The sequence below is a fragment of the Triturus cristatus genome, chromosome 7 (genome assembly GCF_964204655.1).
Source record: "Triturus cristatus chromosome 7, aTriCri1.1, whole genome shotgun sequence".
NCBI classification, from domain to species: Eukaryota; Metazoa; Chordata; class Amphibia; order Caudata; family Salamandridae; genus Triturus; species Triturus cristatus.
In genome coordinates this window covers 349,189,219-349,212,415 of record NC_140590.1, presented here as the reverse complement: position 1 = coordinate 349,212,415, position 23,197 = coordinate 349,189,219, and positions in this window count along the sequence as shown.

Below are 23,197 nucleotides of genomic sequence, written 5' to 3'. Positions count from 1 at the left end.
CAATATGAGACAAGCAAACGACGAAGATTATGCAAGTATTCTGAAAGATATCAGAATTGGACTACTCACAGAAGTTGGCAAAAAAGCATTACAGAGTCGGTTGCTACATAATTTATTTCCAAATGAAGAAATAGTTGCAGAGAAAATATACAAGAACATTGCTGAAAAAAATACTGTAATCTGCTTAATGCCAACACTACGTGAGTGCTCAATATTCAATGAGGAACTTTTGAAATTGGAAAAGGAAGAGATTAAGAAAATGGAAGCAGAGGACAAAATTCAGCATGAAAGAATTACTTTTACATTAACAGGCAAACTGAAAAATAAATTGGATTCACTAGAGAAGAACATTTCCAAAACAGCTGGATTAGAAAAAAATCTATATGTTTGTATGAATTGTCGAGTGATTTTAAGGAGAAATTTGGATGTAGAAAAAGGTTTAGTGAATGGAGCTATGGGAAGAGTTGTGGGTTTTATTAATTATCAGAAAAAAGAAGGAATTGAAAGTTTAAAAATAAAATTTGATCAGATAGAAGAAGTTAAAGACATTTGTCGTTGTTCAGTTCGTTTCATGCTTGTGAAAGACTTATATGTACGTAGGAAGCAGTTTCCATTTTCTCTAGCATATGCTGTAACTATTCACAAGTCTCAAGGATTGACTGTAGATAGTGCTTTTGTAAACATTGGTTCTACTGTGTTCAAAGAAGGTATGGCATATGTTGCTTTGTCACGAGTGAAAACATTATCAGGTTTATTTATGATAGACTTTGATGACTCAAAAGTTAGTGCTGATGCAAACTGTGTAAAGGAGTATAATAGATTAAGAAGAACCTATGCTCCTCATTTAGGTCAGTATCCTGTGATTGAAAAACATGTTGTTTCTCGGAAAAGGAGATTTGAAAATATCTGTAATGTGGATGAACAGAACAAAAAAAAAAAGGACAGTGATGTGATAGCAAGGAAAAAGAAAAAGGACAGTGTTGAAGAGGTTGTTGGTTGCCATTTTGAAAATAGCTCTGGTGTCAACTGCTATGCAAATGTAGTGCTGAATGTTGTATTTTATCTTGAAAAGTTGCTAGAACAGATAATAGTAAATCATGGAAAAAGATTGTGTTCTCTGCTGAGTCTCCTTTATGAGAAGCTGAGTAATGATAAAACTGAAATAGAAAGTGCTACTGATGTTAGAAATCTTTTAGATGTATGTTGTGGTTCTACACAGTTTAAAGAAAATGTCCAGCAAGATGCACAGGAATTCTTAATATATATTTTGAGTGTACTTGAAGATGAAGGAGTAGAAGTAGAAAACTTATTTGGTGTCTCTTACAAATGGGAACATTGCTGAGAAAACTGTATGAACACATGTAGTAGTAATGTTGATTCAGAAAGGTTCATATTTTTACCATTACCACAAAGTAAATCAGTGACTTTTAGTAAATTAGTTAAAGATGCCAATCACAACATGGAATGTTCTGAATGTAAATCTGACATGTTTTCTACGTTATTTTTACAGAAATATGGTCAGTATGTAATTTTAATGATGCAACGTTGTAGAGCTGATGGTTCAAAATTGGATACTTTAATAAAGAAGTTTGCAGGACAACAATTATCAATTTCTGGAAAAACTTTTGTTACAGTTGCAATAATTTTTCATGAAGGACCTACTGTAACTTCTGGACATTACACAGTTTATCTTAAATGTGAAAAAGGCTGGACACTGTGTAATGATTCCCAATTGATTTTCAAGCAACGTTTGCCTTATGATTTACTCAATTCTTATTTAATTTTTCTGAAACCTAAATTTTGAAAACTAAAAACTGCATCTGAAGAAAGCATTTTTTGTAATTTTAAAGGATTATAATTGAAGATATCACTTAAAAAGGATTTTGAAATCACTATTTGGCCTAAAGGAAAAGTAATAAAAACAATTGTGGACTCCTTTGACAGAAATTATTTTGGCATGTGTGCTTTTGCGACAAGGTTTAAAGACGGTTTGTCTAGAAAATTTTTATTCATCTAGAAAAGTACTAGTAATATTTCTAACAAGGTATATTTTAGTGAGGAAAGTTTTAGGGCTTTTTTTAAACAATCTTTCAGATTGTTTTTTTTTTGCCGGCTGTTAAATGATGAATACAATTGTTTTCACTATTTTAAGTGAAAAATAAAAAATTCTGAAAACAGCAAAAAAAGGGCAAAAAATTGCTTTGTAAAATATGTAAAAACATGTAATGCTTTTTGTAATGTATGATTGAATATTAATACTTTTTTTCTTTTTTTGCAGAACTAGAAAGAAAAAAAAAAAAAAATTCTGTTCCCTTGCAAAATACTTTAAATTTTTTTTTTCAAAATAATTTATTTTTTTAAAAATATAAGTGAAAAATATTTGTATTTCTCAATCCTCCCTTTTCATGCTTCCATTTCTTCACCTCTTTTTGTACATTAAATTAAAAAAAAAAACACATCAATTTTAAAAAACATCCTTGGGTGCGCGCAGGGTGCGCGCACCCAAAAAAAACAAACAAAAAAAAAAATTCCCCCCAAAAAGTTTTTGGGGTTTAGTTTTTAAGTGGCTCTTAAAAGAGCCCTTGAGTTAATGGAGGGAAACAGGAAGAGAAAAACAAAAAAAAAGAAAAAACATCTATGGCCTACTGCACTCATGCGCATCAACTTTTCTCTGAATGAGATCAAGACTGGTCTCACACACAGAAATAAGTTTACCGCAATCAGTGCAGCGTGTGGACAACCTCGCAAAACAAGGTGGTCCAAAACGAGGTGTGGAAGAAGGCAAAGGCACCACTGCAGAAGAAGTGCTCGCCTGAGCTGCCGAAGATGTGCTCGGCTGAGCTGCTGAAGATGTGCTCGGCTGAGCTGCTGCAGATGTCGTCGGTTGAGCAGGTGGAGGGTTTGCTCAAGAAGCTCGATGAAAAGTCACTGGATGCATTTTGTCAACATGCCTCAACATAGTGTGAATGCTAAAAGAATACTTCTTGTTAGGATTCCCACGTGACAAGACTTTTTGACAAAGTACACAGGTAACTTTAGGTGCATTTACCTTTTTTTGTCCCTCTGGAAAAGTGAAAAACTGCCATATAAAGCTGTCTTTCTGCTTCCTGCTCCTCTGCCTCTCAAGAGTGTCCTGGTCACTGTCTGAAGATGGTTGCTGTTCAGCCATTGTCTCTCAACAACAGAATAGCTCCTTCTCCAAAGGAATCAGAACTAATAATGAGGGGAGTAGGTGTGGTTTGGGAAGAATCTGGAACTGAAAGTACTTCAAACCAATCAAAAGTGATGATTCTTGATCACATGACTTGCCATGAGGGGATTGGGTGTGGTGTTGAAACAATCAGAAACTGAAAGTAATGATAACCAATAAGAAGTATTGTATTGTTTTATTAAGCATATAACCCAAGGTGCGCGCACTGCGCAAGCTCCGAGCGCGCACCTTGTGATTACGCATGCGCGAACGCGTAGGAGCGCATGTGCATACGTCATATGCGCGTACGTAACGCGCATACGTTGAACACGCGTATACGCGAACGTTATTGCGCGTAATTTAAGCGTATGCGGAAGTGAACCGCGTGGAGCGCGTAGGACGCACGCACGCATGCGTACGTACGTACGCATACGTACTGGGTGCGCGCTCCCAGCGCGCACTATGACGTATATATGCGTACAACGGTATTCTTAAAAAGTTACGAAATTGTACTAGGAGCGCGCTCAGAGCGCGCACCCCAAGAATTTATATTAAAAAAAAAAGTGGAGAAAAATTAATTGCAAAAATTAAAAAAACTGTTCAACTTTATCCTAATTGAAATTTAAAAAAAAAAGCAAAAACAAATAAAAGGATACAGATAATATATAAATGAATACATAGGAATTTTATTTTTATAATAAAAAAAAAATATTTAATTAAATAATTCAAAAATTAGCATTTAAAAAACCGTTCAAATTCACTGAAAAACCAAAGGTTTCACACACGTTATAGTTAGGAATTAGCATTTAAAAAACCTTGCAAATTCACTGAAAAAACCATAGGTTTCACACATGTTATAGTTAGCTGGACATTTCTCTCATACAAAACCAATGAAATTCCCCTGTTATAGTTAGTTCAGCTAACTATAACTCGCGCGCCCGCAATGCACTGCTGATGACGTCACATATTACATCACTCATGACATGGTCAGTGACATCACTCATGACATCACTGATGACATCTCAAATGACATCACTGATGACATCACTGATGACATCATCATTGTGGTAGAGTGGCAGACCTCCTCTTCCCCTAATATAACCTTTGATACACACATTCAAAAATAGAGACTAAAATTATCAAAACAATCGACATACCAATACCAGTTACAACAACCTCTTCAGTAATTCTAAGATCCACATACACATCCACTCATTCACCAACAGTCATATACAGTCACTCATACATGTACTCACTCATCATATGTACTTATACACCTATATATCCTGTTACACAATGCCACTCATCCATAGAGTTACTCACACACATAGACACTCATGCTAATAAAGAATCAAACATACATTTACTTGCATATACAGTTATACACACACCACCACACTTACTTCTATGGAAACTTACACATACTTAGTCTTTTAAACAATCACTTATAGAAACACATACTTATTCATACAGGAACTCTTTCAATCTCTCACTCTCACATATACTCACTTATATACACCGATAGTCACATATACTAGTTTAAAACATATGTAGTTACTCATAAAGACACTATTGAAACAGTCATTCACTCACTAACACAACCATACACACACTCATCCACCCATACAGTCCTGCACACATGCTGTGTTCAACACATACAAACAGTGAGTCACTCATTCATGCACCTATGCACTACGTAATACCCCCCACCGAATCATGCAGACACTCAGACTGATACTCAAAAAAACAACTCATAACCTATATAGACAACCATGTAGCTACTCACCAACCCATGCAGCCACTTATACACAAAGTGAGAGACTGATACAGAAATTTACATATTTAAACATTACTCACTAAGCCATGTATTCACTATGATACACTTAATCAGTCATTTACACAATCAATTTTTCAAAAACAAATCATCCATTTAGACACTTATATACCCATTTATTCTTCCATCAACCTTGAGATATACATATATAAAACATATTTAATTTTCAGAAAAACAGACATTCACTGGATGATGTCATCAGTGATGTCATCAGTGATGTCATTTGAGATGTCATCAGTGATGTCATGAGTGATGTCACTGACCATGTCATGAGTGATGTAATATGTGATGTCATCAGCAGTGCATTGCGGGCGTGTGAGTTATAGTTAGCTGAACTAACTATAACGGGGGAATTTCATTGGTTTTGTATGAGAGAAATGCCCAGCTAACTATAACATGTGTGAAACCTATGGTTTTTTCAGTGAATTTGCAAGGTTTTTTAAATGCTAATTCCTAACTATAACGTGTGTGAAACCTTTGGTTTTTTCAGTGAATATATATATATATATATATATATATATATATATATATATACATATATATATATATATATATATATATATATATATATATATATATATATATATATATATATATTATCTACTGGCGGTCGCCAGTAGATAGTTATAGTTACAACCTAGTTTCCATAGGAAATCTCAAAATTCTATTTTGAATAACTTTGGCGCCGGATGACGAATCCTCGCGAAATTTTCAAAACTAATGGGGCGCTCCGCTCAGCTCCTACCCTGAAAGTCTCGGGGTGATTTGTCAAGCGGGGGCCGAGAAAAAGGGGGGGTCCCAAAACGCATTTTCCCCATGCATTTTTCCATAGGACCTTTAGTCGCAGCTATAGCCCGAACGGCTGAACAGAATTACGTGAAATTTGGCAGAGAGGTAGCCATAAGGTCAAGGAAGTGCCTTTTGCAGGTCTGGTGTAAATCTGTTCAGTATTTCCTGAGAGAATAGCATTTAAAAGCATATCAATATCCATACACGCGCACCGCACAGTGCGCGCACTGTGCGCGCACCCTGCCGTGCGCGAGCGCAATTCTGATTGGTTGCTAGATGTCGGTAAACATTCGAATCGGTCTAAACCAGGAAGTGCCGGCCGCCATTTTGTCTCTCGCAGTCTGAGGGGGTGAAAAAAAAAGGTGGAGAACGTGAAAAGGGGGCATAGTGGACAGTTCCTGACCCCCTAGCCTTGGTCAGGGGGTCACAGAAGGACCCCCAAGGGAGAAAAAAACAATTATTTTTTTTTAAATCGCGAGGTGATTTAAAAAATAAATAAAAAAACATTTCACGGTACGCGCACGGTCAAAAACCTGAAAAAAATAATAATAAATACATAACTTAGCATTTAAAAAACCGTACAAATTCACTGAAAAAACCATAGGTTTCACACACGTTATAGTTATGAATTAGCATTTAAAAAACCTTGCAAATTCACTTAAAAAACCATAGGTTTCACACATGTTATAGTTAGCTGGACATTTCACTCGGAAAAAACCAATGAAATTCCCCCGTTATAGTTAGTGCAGGCAACTATAACTCACGCGACCGCAATCCTCTGCTGATGACGTCAGATATTACATCACTGATGACATATGTGTCTTTATGAAAAATAAATATTTGTAATATATGTATAGCTAAAGATTAATGGAAGAAGACATGGGTAAATAAGTGTCTAAATACAGTGATGTAATATCTGACGTCATCAGCAGAGGATTGCGGTCGCGTGAGTTATAGTTGCCTGCACTAACTATAACGGGGGAATTTCATTGGTTTTTTACGAGTGAAATGTCCAGCTAACTATAACATGTGTGAAACCTATGGTTATTTAAGTAAATATATATATATATGTATATGTATATATATATATATATATATGAAGGATCTTTGTCTTATTGTAGGATTTTTATTTTAATCCTAAAATGTCTGGGGAAGCGATATTCATTATTATGTATTTACTTCCTAAACTACACAAAAACAATGAGAAACCTCCCGGGAGACCTATTGTGTCTTCAATGGGCTCTCAATTAGAAATAACTTCTAAATTTATTGATCATTATTTGAGACCTTTTGTCGTTGCACTGCCTGCCTACATTAAAGATACAACACACTTTCTGACATTAATTGATGGGATAGTATGGGAAGATGATTTGTTACTGGTTACACTAGATGTAACTAGTTTATATACCAGTATCCCGCATAGCTTGGAGCTCCAGGCCATGAGACATTTCTTAAGAGCTAGACATATTTCATTATTATTGCATACACAAATGGTGATAGAAATGACGCAATACTGCCTGACTAACAACTATTTCCTCTTCAACAATAATATCTACAAACAAACCCAAGGGACCGCGATGGGCACCTGTTTCGCCCCCAGTTACGCAAATTTATTCATGGGCTGGTGGGAGGAGCAGGTGTCCCAGGAGTGGGAGATGCGAGGTGATAATATAGTGACATGGGCCAGATTTATGGATGACATCTTCCTAATTTGGAAGGGTGATGAATCATCGGTTAGTCGGTTTATTGAGACACTGAATGACAACGAGCTAAATTTACAATTTACATCACATATCAGTAAAACACGGATTGTATTTCTAGATGTGGAAATTCAAGTTAAAGACCTAACCCTAGTCACGAAATTAAACAGGAGGAAAACCGCAGGCAATAGTCTCTTGAATGCACAAAGTGCCCATCCATCAAGCTTAATTCAAAGCATCCCTTATGGAGAGCTTATAAGAGCTAAACACAATTGTAGTAAATTGGATGAGTACGAGAAAGAGAAGTCAGTTATGTATGATCGCTTCCGCGAACGCGGGTATAGTCATCAAAACATCAAACAAGCAGAGAAGAAAGCGGATATGCTTGTTAGATCTGAACTTTTAAGACCAAAACCAATAAGTGATGAACAAAATGATAATGTTAGATTTATTACCACCTTTTCTAACAGTGCTTTAAAAATCAGAAAATTATTTAATCACAATTGGCATATTTTATTGAGTGATGCGACTTTGAAAAAGTGCCTTAATGTTACACCACAGATAACATTTCGTAGGAATAGATCTCTCAGAGATGAATTGTGTAACAATGCTATCTCTTTCACGGATGTGGTAAGTAATACAAACTATGCCGGCTTTAAAACTTGTAAACATTGTAAAGCATGTGCCAACAGCAGAGATTGCAAGATTTTAACACTCCCTAATGACAACAGAGAATATGAAATTAGAGGGAACTTTTCTTGTGAAACAGATTCTTGTATTTACTGCCTTCGCTGTCCTTGTGGAAAATTGTACATAGGGAGTTCTATCCATCGAGCAAAAAAAAGAGTCTTGGAACATCTACGTGCAATTAAGAAAAATGACGTGCAATATCCTAGGATGCTTGATTCCGGTCCAGGGAAGACATGGCTTGGCAGTTCGGGCTGGACTGTTCCCATGAGGCACAGGGTCAAGACTGATTTGCATATGGCCATGTCTAAACTGGGGTGGTGTAGTGGGCAAAAGAACAATGGAATTAACCCAGATCTCTTGACTGGGGGAGAATGTCTGCATTGTCAGCATTCCGTCCATCATTTGTTTGTTGTAACGCTTTTCGCCCTAAGTGGGATGGGTATTCCCAGACGTGGGACCCGTGCTCACTACGCCACTGGAGTCAAGCTATCCTGGCTGATGACGGCTGATAGCCAGAAACCGGTCCTAGGATGCTTGATTCCGGTCCAGGGAAGACATGGCTTGGCAGTTCGGGCTGGACTGTTCCCATGAGGCACAGGGTCAAGACTGATTTGCATATGGCCATGTCTAAACTGGGGTGGTGTAGTGGGCAAAAGAACGATGGAATTAACCCAGATCTCTTGACTGGGGGAGAATGTCTGCATTGTCAGCATTCCGTCCATCATTTGTTTGTTGTAGTGCAATATCCAGTAGCACGACATTTTTTTAGGGAACATAATCAAAATGAAAAATTGTTGTCTTTTGCAGTATTTTATACCATCCCAAAACCTGAGCGAGGGGGTGACAGAGAGCGTCAATTAAGACGTATGGAATCTAGGTTTATAATAGACTTTGACACCCTAACACCTATAGGTTTGAACTCAAGCGAAGAGATGGCTGTACATTTGTGAATTAATGGGATGAATATTACCAGTGGATTATATCTGTTATTGATTTTGCTTACAATTTTAATAATGTTTTTTAGGACTACTGAAGTTGGTCAAATTATAGATTGGGAGAAGTTTATTATGATAAGAGAATTTGAATATGAAAGATTTATTAAATGTTTTGTCTTTCTTTCTCTTTTTCTCCTTTTTTCTTCTTTCCCTACCCCTTTTTCAGTTGTCCCCCTTCCTTCCCTTCCTTTTCTTTTTTGTTCTACTTGATGTAGCATTCCAAAATTGACTAGATGTGGAGTTATTGTACTTGAGGAGACGCCAAGTGGACTGTTTACACACTTTTTGGGGATTAGTTAACCCAACAATTGTATGTGGTATGTTATGGATTGTTGTATACAGACAACGCCCACTTGGGCTAACATTTCTGATTCTTAATCAGATCATGTGATGAATTTTAAGCGTGTATTGATTTACGAATGCCATTGGTCCTGGAGATTAATCGTATCACGACATTAGCAATGTTCGCCCACTGGGGCAATTAATCTCAAATATGTCTGTGTTTTACAACATCCATATTCTATTGTTGTTTGATCACATACTATTTCGTAAATAGATTGATTTTCATCTGCTTACGTTATTTACAATTAATGAAATGCCAGATATCGGCACGAAATGCATATTTAGTTTCATGTTTGGGTTGTAACAAACTCCGTTTTACACCACTACAAAATGGCGCTTAGACTTTGAAAGCATTATCTATTCTTAGTCCCATTTCAATTTTGTTGAATGCGCGTATGAAAGGAGGCTGTGATTGTATTGAAGCCATACCGTGAACAAGCTTTATTGCGAAACACGTTGGTTAAGGCTACCATTTTGCCTGGATTAAAATTTTGAATGCAGCATTCCTGGGAGTCCTGGATTTCTTTTCGTGATTTTCGGAAAGTAGCGTTTTGGATATATATATATATATATATATGTGTATATATTAAAAAAACCATAGGTTTCACACATGTTATAGTTAGCTGGACATTTCACTCGTAAAAAACCAATGAAATTCCCCCGTTATAGTTAGTGCAGGCAACTATAACTCACGCGACCGCAATCCTCTGCTGATGACGTCAGATATTACATCACTGATGACATATGTGTCTTTATGAAAAATAAATATTTGTAATATATGTATAGCTAAAGATTAATGGAAGAAGACATGGGTAAATAAGTGTCTAAATACAGTGATGTAATATCTGACGTCATCAGCAGAGGATTGCGGTCGCGTGAGTTATAGTTGCCTGCACTAACTATAACGGGGGAATTTCATTGGTTTTTTACGAGTGAAATGTCCAGCTAACTATAACATGTGTGAAACCTATGGTTTTTTAAGTGAATTTGCAAGGTTTTTTAAATGCTAATTCGTAACTATAACGTGTGTGAAACCTATGGTTTTTCAGTGAATATATAAACATATAAATATAATCTGCATATCTATATAAATATAAATTCATGCAAACATATACATATATGCATACATATGCATGGTATGTACATGAAAGTTTGAAAAACTCTAATACAAGCAAAGCTAAAAAGCCACCTAATTACAAACAGAATTGCTTTAACTTAAACGAGGGCGAGACCTATTGCATTTTCAATGCTTGTTTACTTTGATTCCATCAAGAAGGCATTCAGATGTGTCCCACATTTTCCATAAATTCTGAATGGTAGCACTCTAGTTGCTCATTAGATCACTGTAGTAAAGCTACTGCCCACCAGGGAAGTCTGCTGCTGGTATTGAAAGTGCATGTTTCAGTCTGCATGTCAGAAGTTTTTAATGAAATAGAAGAGGATTTGATAAGTCACTCAAAATGTGCCCTAATTTTTCTTTTTTCCTCACTAATCATAATTTCTATGGCAAAATGAACCTCCTCATTGTGTTCCTTTTAAATTAAACTACTCACTCTCTACTACTCACTCGCTACTACTTTCTACTACTCACTCTCTACTACTCACTTTCTACTACTCTCTACTACTCTAATACTCTCTACTACTCACTCTCTACTACTCACTCTCTACTACTCACTCTCTACTACTCTCTACTACTCACTCTCTACTACTCTACTACTCACTCTCTACTACTCTCTCTCTACTACTCTCTCTCTACTACTCCCTCTCTACTACTCTCTCTACTACTCACTCTCTACTACTCACTCTCTACCACTCTCTACTACTCTCTACTACTCTCTACTACTCTCTACTACTCACTCTCAACTACTCACTCTACTACTCTCTCTACTACTCACTCTACTACTCACTCTACTACTCTCTACCACTCACTCTCTACTACTCTCTCTCTCTACTACTCACTCTCTACTACTCACTCTACTACTCTCTGCTACTCTCTACTACTCTCTCTGCTACTCACTTTCTACTACTCTCTACTACTCACTCTCTACTACTCACTCTCTACTACTCACTCTCTACCACTCTACTACTCTCTACTACTCTCTCTACTACTCACTCTCTACTACTCACCCTCTACTACTCTCTACTACTCTCTCTCTACTACACACTCTCTACTACTTGCTCTCTACTACTCATTCTACTACTCGCTCTACTACTCACTCTCTACTACTCCCTATTACTCCCTACTACTCACTCTACTACTCACTCTCTACTACTCACTCTCTCTACTACTCTCTCTCTACTACTCACTCTCTACTACTCACTCTCTACTACTCACTTTCTACTACTCTCTCTCTACTACTCTCTACTACTCTCTACTACTCACTCTCTACTACTCTCTACTACTCACTCTACTACTCATTCTCTACTACTCATTCTCTACTACTCTCTCTCTGCTACTCAGTCTCCACTACTCACTCTCTACTACTCTCTACTACTCACTCTCTAATACTCACTCTCTACTACTCCCTCTACTACTCACTCTCTACTATTCTCTACTTCTCACTCGCTACTACTCTCTACTACTCACTCTCTACTACTCACTACTACTCTCTCCTACTCACTCTCTGCTACTCTCTCTACTACTCTCTACTACTCTCTCTACTACTCTCTCTACTCTCTACTCTCTATTACTCATCCTCTACTCTCTACCTCTCTACCTTTCTCTACCTCTCTCTCTACTACTCTCTACCTCTCTACCTCTACCTCTCTACCTCTACCTCTCTACCTCTACCTCTCTACCTCTATGTCTCTACCTCTACATCTCTACCTCTCTACCTCTCTCTACCTCTCTCTACACGCACACACATGCACATATATGCATTTATATATATGTATGTGTATATATGTATATACATACATATATAAACATATATATAATCTGCATATCTATATAAATACAAATATAAATGCATGCATACATATACAGATATGCATGTTATTTACATGAAATTTTGAAAAACACTAATAAAAGCAAAGCTAAAAAGCCACCTAATTACAAACAGAATTGCTTTAACTTAAACGAGGGCGAGACCTATTGCATTTTCAATGCTTGTTTACTTTGGTTCCATCAAGAAGGCATTCAGATGTGACACATTTGCCATAAATTCTGATTGGTAGCACTCTAGTTCCTCATTAGATCACTGTAGTAAAGCTACTGCTCACCAGGGAAGTCTGCTGGTGGTATTCAAAGTGCATGTTTCAGTCTGCATGTCAGAACTTTTTAATGAAATAGAAGAGGATTTGAGAAGTCAAAATGTGCCCTAAGTTTTCTTTCTGCAGCACTAGTCATAATTTCTATGGCAAAATGAACCCCCTCATTTTGTTCCTTTGCAAATTAAATGTTTTAAATGTTACCACTTTATTCCAAACAAGATGGCTGCAGGTGTGCCATACCTTTGTCATAAGTAAGACTGTTAGCGCTCTAGTTGTTCTTTAAAACACTCTGGGATTTCTGTCATTGGGCTATACTTGGGCTACATCTCGGTGATATTTGTACTACATTTGGGCTCTTTTGTCTCTGGTGGCCATCTTGGGAGACTTGTTATGAAGTTTCCTAATTTCCTCATTTACTGCAGTCTCCTCAGTAGGCATACTGTCAGTTTTTTTACTTTGATTCAATGAAGAAGGCATTCAGATGTGTCACACATTTGCCATAAATTCAGAATGTTAGCACTCTAGTTGCTCATTAGATCACTGTAGTAAAGCTACTGCTCACCAGGGAAGTCTGCTGCTGGTATTGAAAGTGCATGTTTCAGTCTGCATGTCAGAATTATTTAATGAAATAGAAGAGGATTTGAGAAGTCACTCAAAATGTGCCCTAATTTTTCTTTCTGCAGCACTAATCATACATTCTATGGCAAAATGAACCCTCTCATTTTGTTCCTTTTTAAATTAAATGTTTTAAATGTTACCACTTTATGCCAATCAAGATGGCTTCAGGTGTGCCATACCTTTGTCATAAGTAAGACTGTTAGCGCTCTAGTTGTTCTTTGGAACACTCTGTAAGCTGCAGTAGAACACAAAGGAATCAACTGACAGTCTCTGACCTTGTTGGATGTACATGTTTTACTGAGAATGTCAGACTTCATTCTCACATGACTGAGAAAGATAATGTGAATTTACAGAAAATATGCTCTCAGTTTAGCTTATAGATCACCTTACAAACCTCTGTGGGAAAAGCATGTGAAAATAGTTTTCTCTCAAACATGATTCATGATATCCCAGCAGAAGGCTTTTTCACATGGTAAAATCACCTTAGAACATACTACAATTCCTAAAATGAGTATGATACCATCAACAAATGATTTATAATGTAACTAAAGTCTTAAAACCTTCCATTAACTGCAATGCTTTTTAATGAGGTGCTATCATGTATATTGGTCCCAAGATGGCTGCCAACAATTCTTGGATGAAGTGCTGACAGCCAATCAGATCTCACAATGAGATGTGTGGTTAGGCTCCGCCCAGATATGTATATGATTTTACTTTTGATTTTCTCAGGAACTACTGAACGGATTTACACTATATATGCAAAAGGCACATGCCTGACCTGAGGACTACCTCTTTGCCAAATTTCAAGAAATTCTGTTCAGCCGTTCTGGCTGTAGCTGTCTCTAAAGGTCCTATGGAAAAATGCATGGGGAAAACGCGTTTTGGGACCCCCCTTTTTTCTCGGCCCCCACTTGACGAATCACCCCGAGACTTTCAGGGTAGGAGCTGAACGGAGCGCCCCATTAGTTTTGAAAATTGCGCAAGGATTCGTCAACCGGCGCCAAAGTTATTCAAAATAGAATTTTGAGATTTCCTATGGAAACTAGGTTGTAACTATAACTATCTACTGGCGACCGCCAGTAGATAATATATGTATATATATATATATATATATATATATATATGAAGGATCTTTGTCTTATTGTAGGATTTTTATTTTAATCCTAAAATGTCTGGGGAAGCGATATTCATATTTTCAATAGTAATCTTTAAGTTAATTTTTATCCATATTATCAGCCCACACGAAGGTCTCCCTTTGTTTGAAGGAACAGCTTCAACACTAAACGTTCTATACCCTAATTTGTGTACTGGCTCCCTGAGCCAAGTCTCTTGGAAGACAAATATCATAATTACCAATGTATTCCTGCCAATCTGGTGCTGCAAGTTTATGTTTGAGGCCAGCTAAGTTCCATGATATTATCTTCAGATTTTCTAGAGACTGGTCTACGGGTACAGTTGTGCCATAATCAAGCTGGGCATCATGAGCTATGATATCGAAGATTGGGGTTTTAGATGCCTGGATTTCATGTGAATGTATCCTGAATAAATATGGGTTATGCGTGAGCATTGGTAGGTATGACGCGTTGTCTGTCTGGCTCAGTGCGATATTGGTGGTTGAATTCGCTCTACCCTGTTCAGTTAGTCAGTCGACAGCATCCAATATGTTAGACCTCTCTACGGCATGCAAATCATTATTGCCCTTATCTAGAGTGGTTTTACTCAATCTAAAGTTAATCCTGGTCTCCAAGAGTGAATGGGTTCGTAAATTCAGAGCTACCAGGTTGTCTGCAATGTACTTTGAATAAAAGGTTAGCTTTAGATCGTCCATATTTTCTGATTCTGAAGGCGCTCAACTTTTGTTATATCTGATCTTACAACAGAGAGGCAGTGGCGCTTAGTTCTTATCCAGTGAATTATAGCGAATCCTCATTCTCTCTAAGGTCTTGCTTTAACCTAGGGACATTTTTCATAAAGACGTTGTAGGTATTCATCTTGGGCTGGTTTAAATATTGTGGCACGGGGAAAAGTTTTGGTAACTGCCGGGTACCTATACCCTCCCGTCATGTTCCTAGGTTTTCCCCGAAGTCCTTTGTATCTTATGTATTTGGGCCTGCCTATGGTATGAGCGTTTAAAGACATTCCATTAGAGCCATCTTGACTAGTTAGAGAAGGCATTCTGGGTCTTGAGTTTAAATAGCCAGCTTGGTTGCCTAGCGCAGATAGTTGGAAAGTTGTGTTAGACAAGTAGTATCATTTATGGGCATCCTAGGAATTGGGAGAGGGGGTCGACTAGAAGGGCATCCAACCTGAAGGGTCTCATTCTGGGTACAGTTTGATGTCCTATATTGATTGCTACTATTACTTTGAGAAGTACCCATCTCAGGCAGGATAGAATTAATTTGTGGTGGGGGCGTCCCAATTACCTTTTTGAGGGCCAGAACCTCATCTTGTATTCTATTTAATTTTTGTAATAGTTCAACCATGAAAACATGGTATGTCAATACTTTCGGTTTGGGTCCTAGCTTTCCTACAACTGGTGATCTGTGGGTTATTATATTGAGCCCGTTTTGTTTGTACTGGCTGGTTTTGTTCTTGCAAGTTTGCCAGTGGGGAATATCTATTGGAACAATTCACCAATATAGTCTCACCGTATGTCAGCCTGTTTTGGTCAGAAGTTGATAGGCCAAAATAAGAGGGGGTGACTTGGGGTGGATTATACGTCGCATGCTTTGTGGGAGTGGTTACTATTTGTGATATTGTCTCGCAATGGACTGTAACGTTAGGTGTAGGTGGTTTTTTATGGTTAGGCTTTTCCTACCTTCTAAAGTATGACGAGATCTTTTTTGTTCCATTGTTTGTTATATCCTTCCCATTAGCTAGTATTGTCTCGACCTCCACTATTAGGTTATCAATTGCATCTAAAGTGCAGTTGTCTGCTGCAGATTTAGCCGCTTTATTGGTCTTTTGAACCTTCTTCCTTCCCGCAACAGCCTCTACTGCCTTTCTCTTCCCCATTTGGCAGGAATAGCACAATAATTTCTAGGTATTAGGTTTAAGACAGGGGAGGAGGCAAAGGCAGTGCCTGTTTAGCTGTTGGTATATAATCAAGGAAAGTATTGTAAGCCAACTAGGCGCTTTGCAGCATGATTGACCCATCAGACATTCAACTATTCCACACACCAATGAGTAAAGCCAACAATTATATCAATACTACCAACAGTGGCCTTGTAACAATGTCATCTACTGCGAAAAATAAGATAAAAATGTTTAGAAACAAGAGAAAAGGCTGTACATGTGAAGGACGTTATAGACAAAATCGCAGTTTCTATTGAGTCCCCTTCAAGAGAAAAAGAGCAATTAAGAGACTTCTCCGGGGTCAAAATTATTCCATTTATCGGAGCGACGTCTTCACCCTTTAGTTCCGGAAGCTAGGTTGGCGTGGAGTGCAGCAAGTGGCAGTTTATAACTTAGTGCAGCACCTTGGTTATAGCCAGTTCCAAGACAAATGCAAGATGGTGAAAAAATCGAAGAATACAGATAGGATTGAATCACCCAATTCTTACCGGTAGAGCAGCAATGCAAAGACAGGAACAAGGGGGGGCCCTGCCCTGCCTCTTCCTGTCGCTGACGGGCATGGATTTGCCCGCCCTTGGCCCAGACTTTGCCCGTGTGCATCCCATGCACGTCCCGTGCCACGGGGTGTGAGGCAGCGCTTTTGAGCTCGATGCAAATGCCTTTCCCTCAACAGTGGCTGCAGTTGATCCCTGGGATTGTAGTCTTAGCAGTATGGGTGGCGTCCCAGCGAGAGTCAATGCAGGAGGCAGGTGGCAGGAGTTGGGCCCTGGGACTGGAGTCCCACCAGGGTGCTAGAGCTTGATGGTAAATGCCCCTAACAGAGGCCTGATCACGTTCCAGCAAAACCAGTGTCCCGCGCCGCGGGGGTGAGGCAGCGCTTTTGGGCATGATGCAAACGCCTCCCCCTCAACAGCGGCTGCGGTGAGACGAGAAGTTGCTCCCTGGGACTTGTAGTTCTAGCAGTATGGTTGGCGTCCCAGCGAGAGTCAGTGCAGGAGGCAGTTGGCAGGAGATGGACCCTGGGACTGGAGTGCCACCAGGGTGCTAGAACTTGATGGTAAATGCCCTCAATAGCAGCCTGATCACGTATCGGCAAAACCAGCGTCCCCTTTCATTAATCCGATATCTTTCCCTATAAAATTCCACACATCGGACAACACCGTATCGCTCAACTCAACAGGCAAATCATTTGCTGTAAACAATGGATACAATTCAATCACTTCTGTTCCCTGCCTCGACATTTTAGAAATCACATCTTCATCTTTCGTATGAAATGCTATTCCATCTGGAGTACAATAAATGGAACAGTTCATCTTGCACAGTAAATCCCTACCTAACAGATTAACTGGACTTGTGTCACACACAACAAATTTGGGTAGTTCTTGAAAAATTCCAATTTGAACTTTCATCGGTTTTGTCACTGATGTTTTAATCAATTTGTTTGAAACTCCTACAACTTGGGATTTTTGTCATCTCATTTATCCACACCAACCACTAAATAACTATTGGAAACGTAACTCTGATGACGGGCCCATAAGTCATTATCACATAGTTAGCAATATCAAATGTCCTCCAATGAATCTTTGTTAGAGCTAAAAGGGACTAAATAATGAAAGACTGAATGCTATTTCTCCACGAGGACCTACAATGAAGAAATGCGCTAAACATTAGTCATTATAAACATGTCCAAATAACTTTGAAACTCAAGAATATGAATGGTCAAACACAAATACACATTAGAATGTCATTACTTGGTCCACAAAGATACAGATTAGATTCACAATATTTACAATAGCTCATTTATGAAGACATCATCAGTTGTAGAGGAGTGAGAAAGAGAGAAAACATCAGCAAAAACAGTTCACTTACGTAACGGAAATACTAATGCACTGCGTGCAATTAGTCTGAAAAGCTAAGCCAACGGCCTTTAGGGAATAGCAGGAGCAGCATCACCAGCCGATGATGTGCAAAGTCTCTAGAAAAGTCTCTCAGGATTAGCAGGTAACGCCAGCCAGAGAATCAGGAATCCGCACGGCATTCAGCAAACCACGAACGCAGGAACAGGTCACCAATCTTGTGAACAAGCCGAGGAACACTTTCCCTCATGAATCTTTATAGTACGCTGCTTCCTTTCTTCCATTAATATGTTGCATTCTCTTTCTTCAGCCACACTCTCTGTTGTTTAACCACGATGGTGTGACAGTCTACTGACAGTGACTTTATTACTATTTTCTGAACACTCTTTGTCTAAATATTGTATAACTTCCAAAGAGAAGAAGAGGAAGAAAACCTAGCTACAACAGTATTTAAACACTGAAATAGTTACATTAATGTCATCTACATCCCTCGCCTAGTCGGGAAAGAACTCTAAAGGTTTATTCAGAAACAGGCAAAATACCTGTACTCTAAGGAAGCATTTGTAACATTTGAAAGACAGCAGCACGGAAAAGCAAATCCCCTAGTATTTCTAAGGTCTACATTATTTTAGCAGAACAGAGAATAATTACTAAAAAGCCTACTTTATACTTTCACGAAGAATAAAGCTTTTTCCTTGTCGTTTATTTTCTGCAGTTAGGAAGACAGAATAACATCCGATTAGCAGCATTATTGTATTAACTAAGAAAAATCATATTTGTTGTGCCTTATGCACATTTCATGTGTTGTACACTCTATTATTATGTTAGCAATTCCACACACATTATAAAACAATGCATTAGGGTGGATTACATTGAGCAGATTTAATTTACAAAAATCGTGCTCCATCTTAATTAATCGCCCTTTTTAATGGTATACTCAGATTTTTAATCAGGATTCTGAAAATGCCACATTTAGAAAGGTGGTATTTACATGTCTAAACCATTTGGTGTCTGCTGCCTGTATCCTGTGTCACATGACTAGCTGGCAGTTGGTCATTGCGTATTGATCACAGATAGTGAGACAAAAGGAAGCTAGGTGTTGACAGGATGGGCCACTCTGAGTTAACGAGTAGGAGGAGCTGTCACCTACCACATATCCACATGACAAAGGCCCTGCCTAAGCACTCCCACAAAGAGGTTTGACACTAGTCTTTTGTGACCCATGACAATCTGGAGCTAGGGCAGGTGGGCAGGAAATTCCCTGCACCTTTATCCTACCTCAAAGTGGGCATCATATATAAATAATGGACCTCAGACCCCAAATGTCCATATTTCTTCTGGACCTGTGAACGCTGCCTGAAAGAAAGAATGTCCAGTTGTGAAGTCTGCCCTGCTGATCTGCTTTGCTGCCCTAGGACTGCTCTACTGCCCATGGACTGCTCTTGCAGCACCAGGACTCTTCTGCTATGGGCTGCCCTGCTGAAACCAGCCTGCCTTTGTGTCCCAGGACTCCAAGATCCCCAAGGATCAGTCGGCTGATCTCCTGTTGTCAAGCTACTAGGACACAACAGGCTTTTCTGTGCCTCACATCTTTGATGCAGGACCCCGACAGCTTTGCAATTAAGATTCGGTGAGCCACACCTCAGCACCGACAACCAGCCCAGTACCGTCAGTTTCTCAAAGCTCCAACGCAGGACCATTCATCACCTTGGTGCCTCCTCCACCCCGACCAGTGAAACCCACCTCGACGCTGACAACCAGCCCAGTTTGAAGCAGCACATGCCCCCACACCCCATAATAGCCAAGCATAACCTGTCGTCTGCAAACTCACACAAGCCCTCGAACGCCACCCTTCTTCCACTTTCACTTCCAAGTAACCCTACTATCTACACCATTCCGACCATCTCCTCTGTCAGAACCACTCATCCACCTAAACCCTCCCGAGCACCCTCATATAAGTACAATATCCCCATCACCCCTCATAGCCCAAGTGCCCCCGCCACCAAAACAGTTGCGACAGAGCTGCGCTGTGTGCTCCACAACTGCAGTTCTGCAATAAAACACTAACTTGAAATCTCTGATACCATCATACTGCACAATATTGACATGCTCTTCCTCACAGAGACCTGGTTCAACGATACCTCTCACTCTATGTTTGATCTCCTAGTACCCACAGGCTATTCTATATTTAGAAATGACAGAATTGACAAAGTTGGGGGAGGTGTTGCAGTCATATTTAGAAACTCCCTTCATCTTAAGGCTTTTCCTAACATCTCCTTCCGCACTTTTGAATGCCTATCTCTTGAGCTTCAACTGCATCACTGCTCACCTCTCAGATTCCATGCTATTTACCACCTGCCTGGTAGCAGCCCTTCGTTTATGGAAGAACTCACGGACTGCATCAGCGAGCAATACTCGCAAAGTGACAATCAGATCTTCGTGGGGGACTTCAATGTCCACTGGGGCTCGCCTCAAGACACCTCTGCGAATTTGCTGGCCACCTTCCTCTCTGCAAACGATCTTATACAACACTGCACAGAAACAACACACTCTAAGGGCTCAATCTTGGACCTTGTTATTTCTAAAGCAGGCCTGCTGACTATCGCTAACCCTATTCATGTAGACTGGTCTGACCACCTCCTCATCCCATTCTCTTTTCAACTATCACACTCTATAACTCTTGGCCAACCTAAGAGGGCTACTTCCTGGTTTCGTGACTCTATAAATATTGACCTCGGTACCCTCTGTGATTCTGCTTTGCTATCACTCCCAATGCTAGACCTGGACCTAGATGTTAAAAAACTCACCTCCCAATGCCTCAGAGTCCTTGCAGTCGAAATCAATAATGTCGCTCCTCTCCAAAGCAAAAAGAAAAGGCCCACTCCCTCAGCACCTTGGTTCAACAAATCCCTCTATGAAGAAAGGAAGTACCTAAGAGTCCATGAGAAACAATGGAGACAAGTGCCCTCCACCGATAATTTGGCCACGCTTCGTTCAGCAAGATCCTAGTACCACAAGCATATCTTCCTTGGAAAAGCGTCGCACTTCAAATCCCTCCTCGACTCAGCCAAAAATAGACCCAAAAAACTATTCAACCTCATCAAGAACCCAAACTGCTCTCCCCAACCTCCAAGTTGGAGGATTCTACTAAGAAAGCAGCAGAATTCGCTATATTATTTGACAAAAAAGTGAAATCACTTGTAGATCAGGTCATTCATCCTACCCCTACAGAGGAGCGCAAATCCTTAACCATTTGGCAGAACTTTGACCCCATCTCTGAAGATGCCCTCCTTAAATGCATCCTCGATAAAAAGCCCTCTAACCATTCTCTTGACCCCATCCCTAGTGCCATTGCCATTGACTTCTATACCCATTTTCTTTCCTATTGGACCACTCTAGTCAACCTCTCCCTCTGTCAAGGCACCCTTCCTGTTTCCTTCAGAACTTGGCAGGTCACCCCTCTGCTTAAAAATCCCACCGCTGATGCGAATGACCTCAACAACTACCGCCCCATTACTAACCTACCTTTTCTTGCGAAAATCACAGAAAAATGTGTAGCGAAACAACTCTCTCATCATATCAAGGACAATGATCTTCTTGACAATTTTCAGTCCGGCTTCATTCAAAACTGCAGCACTGAAACAGCCCTGCTGCAAGTGATTGATGACGCGCTATGGATACTCGATTTGGGAGAGTCTTGTCTTATAATCCTCCTTGACCTTTCTGCAGCCTTTGACACTGTCAATCACAACACTCTCCTTAACACTCTTCAACAGGGAATGGGCATGGAGGGCACTGTGATTAAATGGTTTGCCTCCTTCCTCTCGGATAGATCCCAAATTATCAAAATAGCGAACAGTCTTTCTTCTCCTTTGGCGGTCGGTCAAGGTGTTCCTCAAGGCTCTATACTTGCACCCACATTGTTCAATCTCTATTTAGAACCTTTGGGAAATCTCCTTAGTAAATCTGGGATCCACTATCATCTCTATGCGGACGACACTCAAATCTACCTTAAGGTGGCCTCCACTCACGATCTCTCCTTCCTAAGCTCTACTCTCGATTCCATTCCAAACTGGATGATAACTCATCAACTGATTCTGAATCCCTCCGAAACTGAATTCCTCCTCCTCTCCTCCTCTCCTCCTCTCCTCCTCACTTTCTCCCCCCCAGTTCAATCATGGATGGATCAGATGAATCTACTTAACAATAAACCCATCATTGTCGACAGCGCAAAATCCGTTAGTGTCATACTCGACAAAAAACTCAATCTATTCTCCCACATCGATTCCATTGCAAAGTCTGCTCTATACCAACTGCGCCTTCTGTGGGGGATTCGTTGCTTCTTCCCGGAGCACGACCTTAAAACCCTGGTCCAATCGCTGGTTCTCTCCAGATTGGAATATTACAATTCTCTTCTTACTGGCCGCCCCAAATCCCACCTGTCCCCCCTGAAGTCTGTTCTCCATTAAGCAGCTCGTTTCATATATGGGGCCAAAAGAAGCGACCACATCACACCCATTTTATCCACCGTCCGTTAGCTTCCCATCGAGGCAAGATCTATCTACAAGACTGCCTGTATCACCCACAAAGCCTTGCACTCCTCCTCCCCTCGCTACCTGGCGAATAAACTAAAACTCTCTGAGGCTCCAGACCATCACGTAATACAGAAAATGTATTGCTTGAACCTCCCACTTTCAAGAAGGAAAGATCGATGGTCCAATCCTTTTCAGGCAACGCGGTGAGATTCTGGAACTCACTTCCGCCTCAGCTCCGGACCACCACCTCTTTCCAGGCCTTCAAAACTGACCTCAAAGCTCTCCTCCTTCAAACACACTTCCGAATTTAATACACGCCCTCTATTTTCTGAAGGAAGTCCTTCCATTATAAGAAATTCT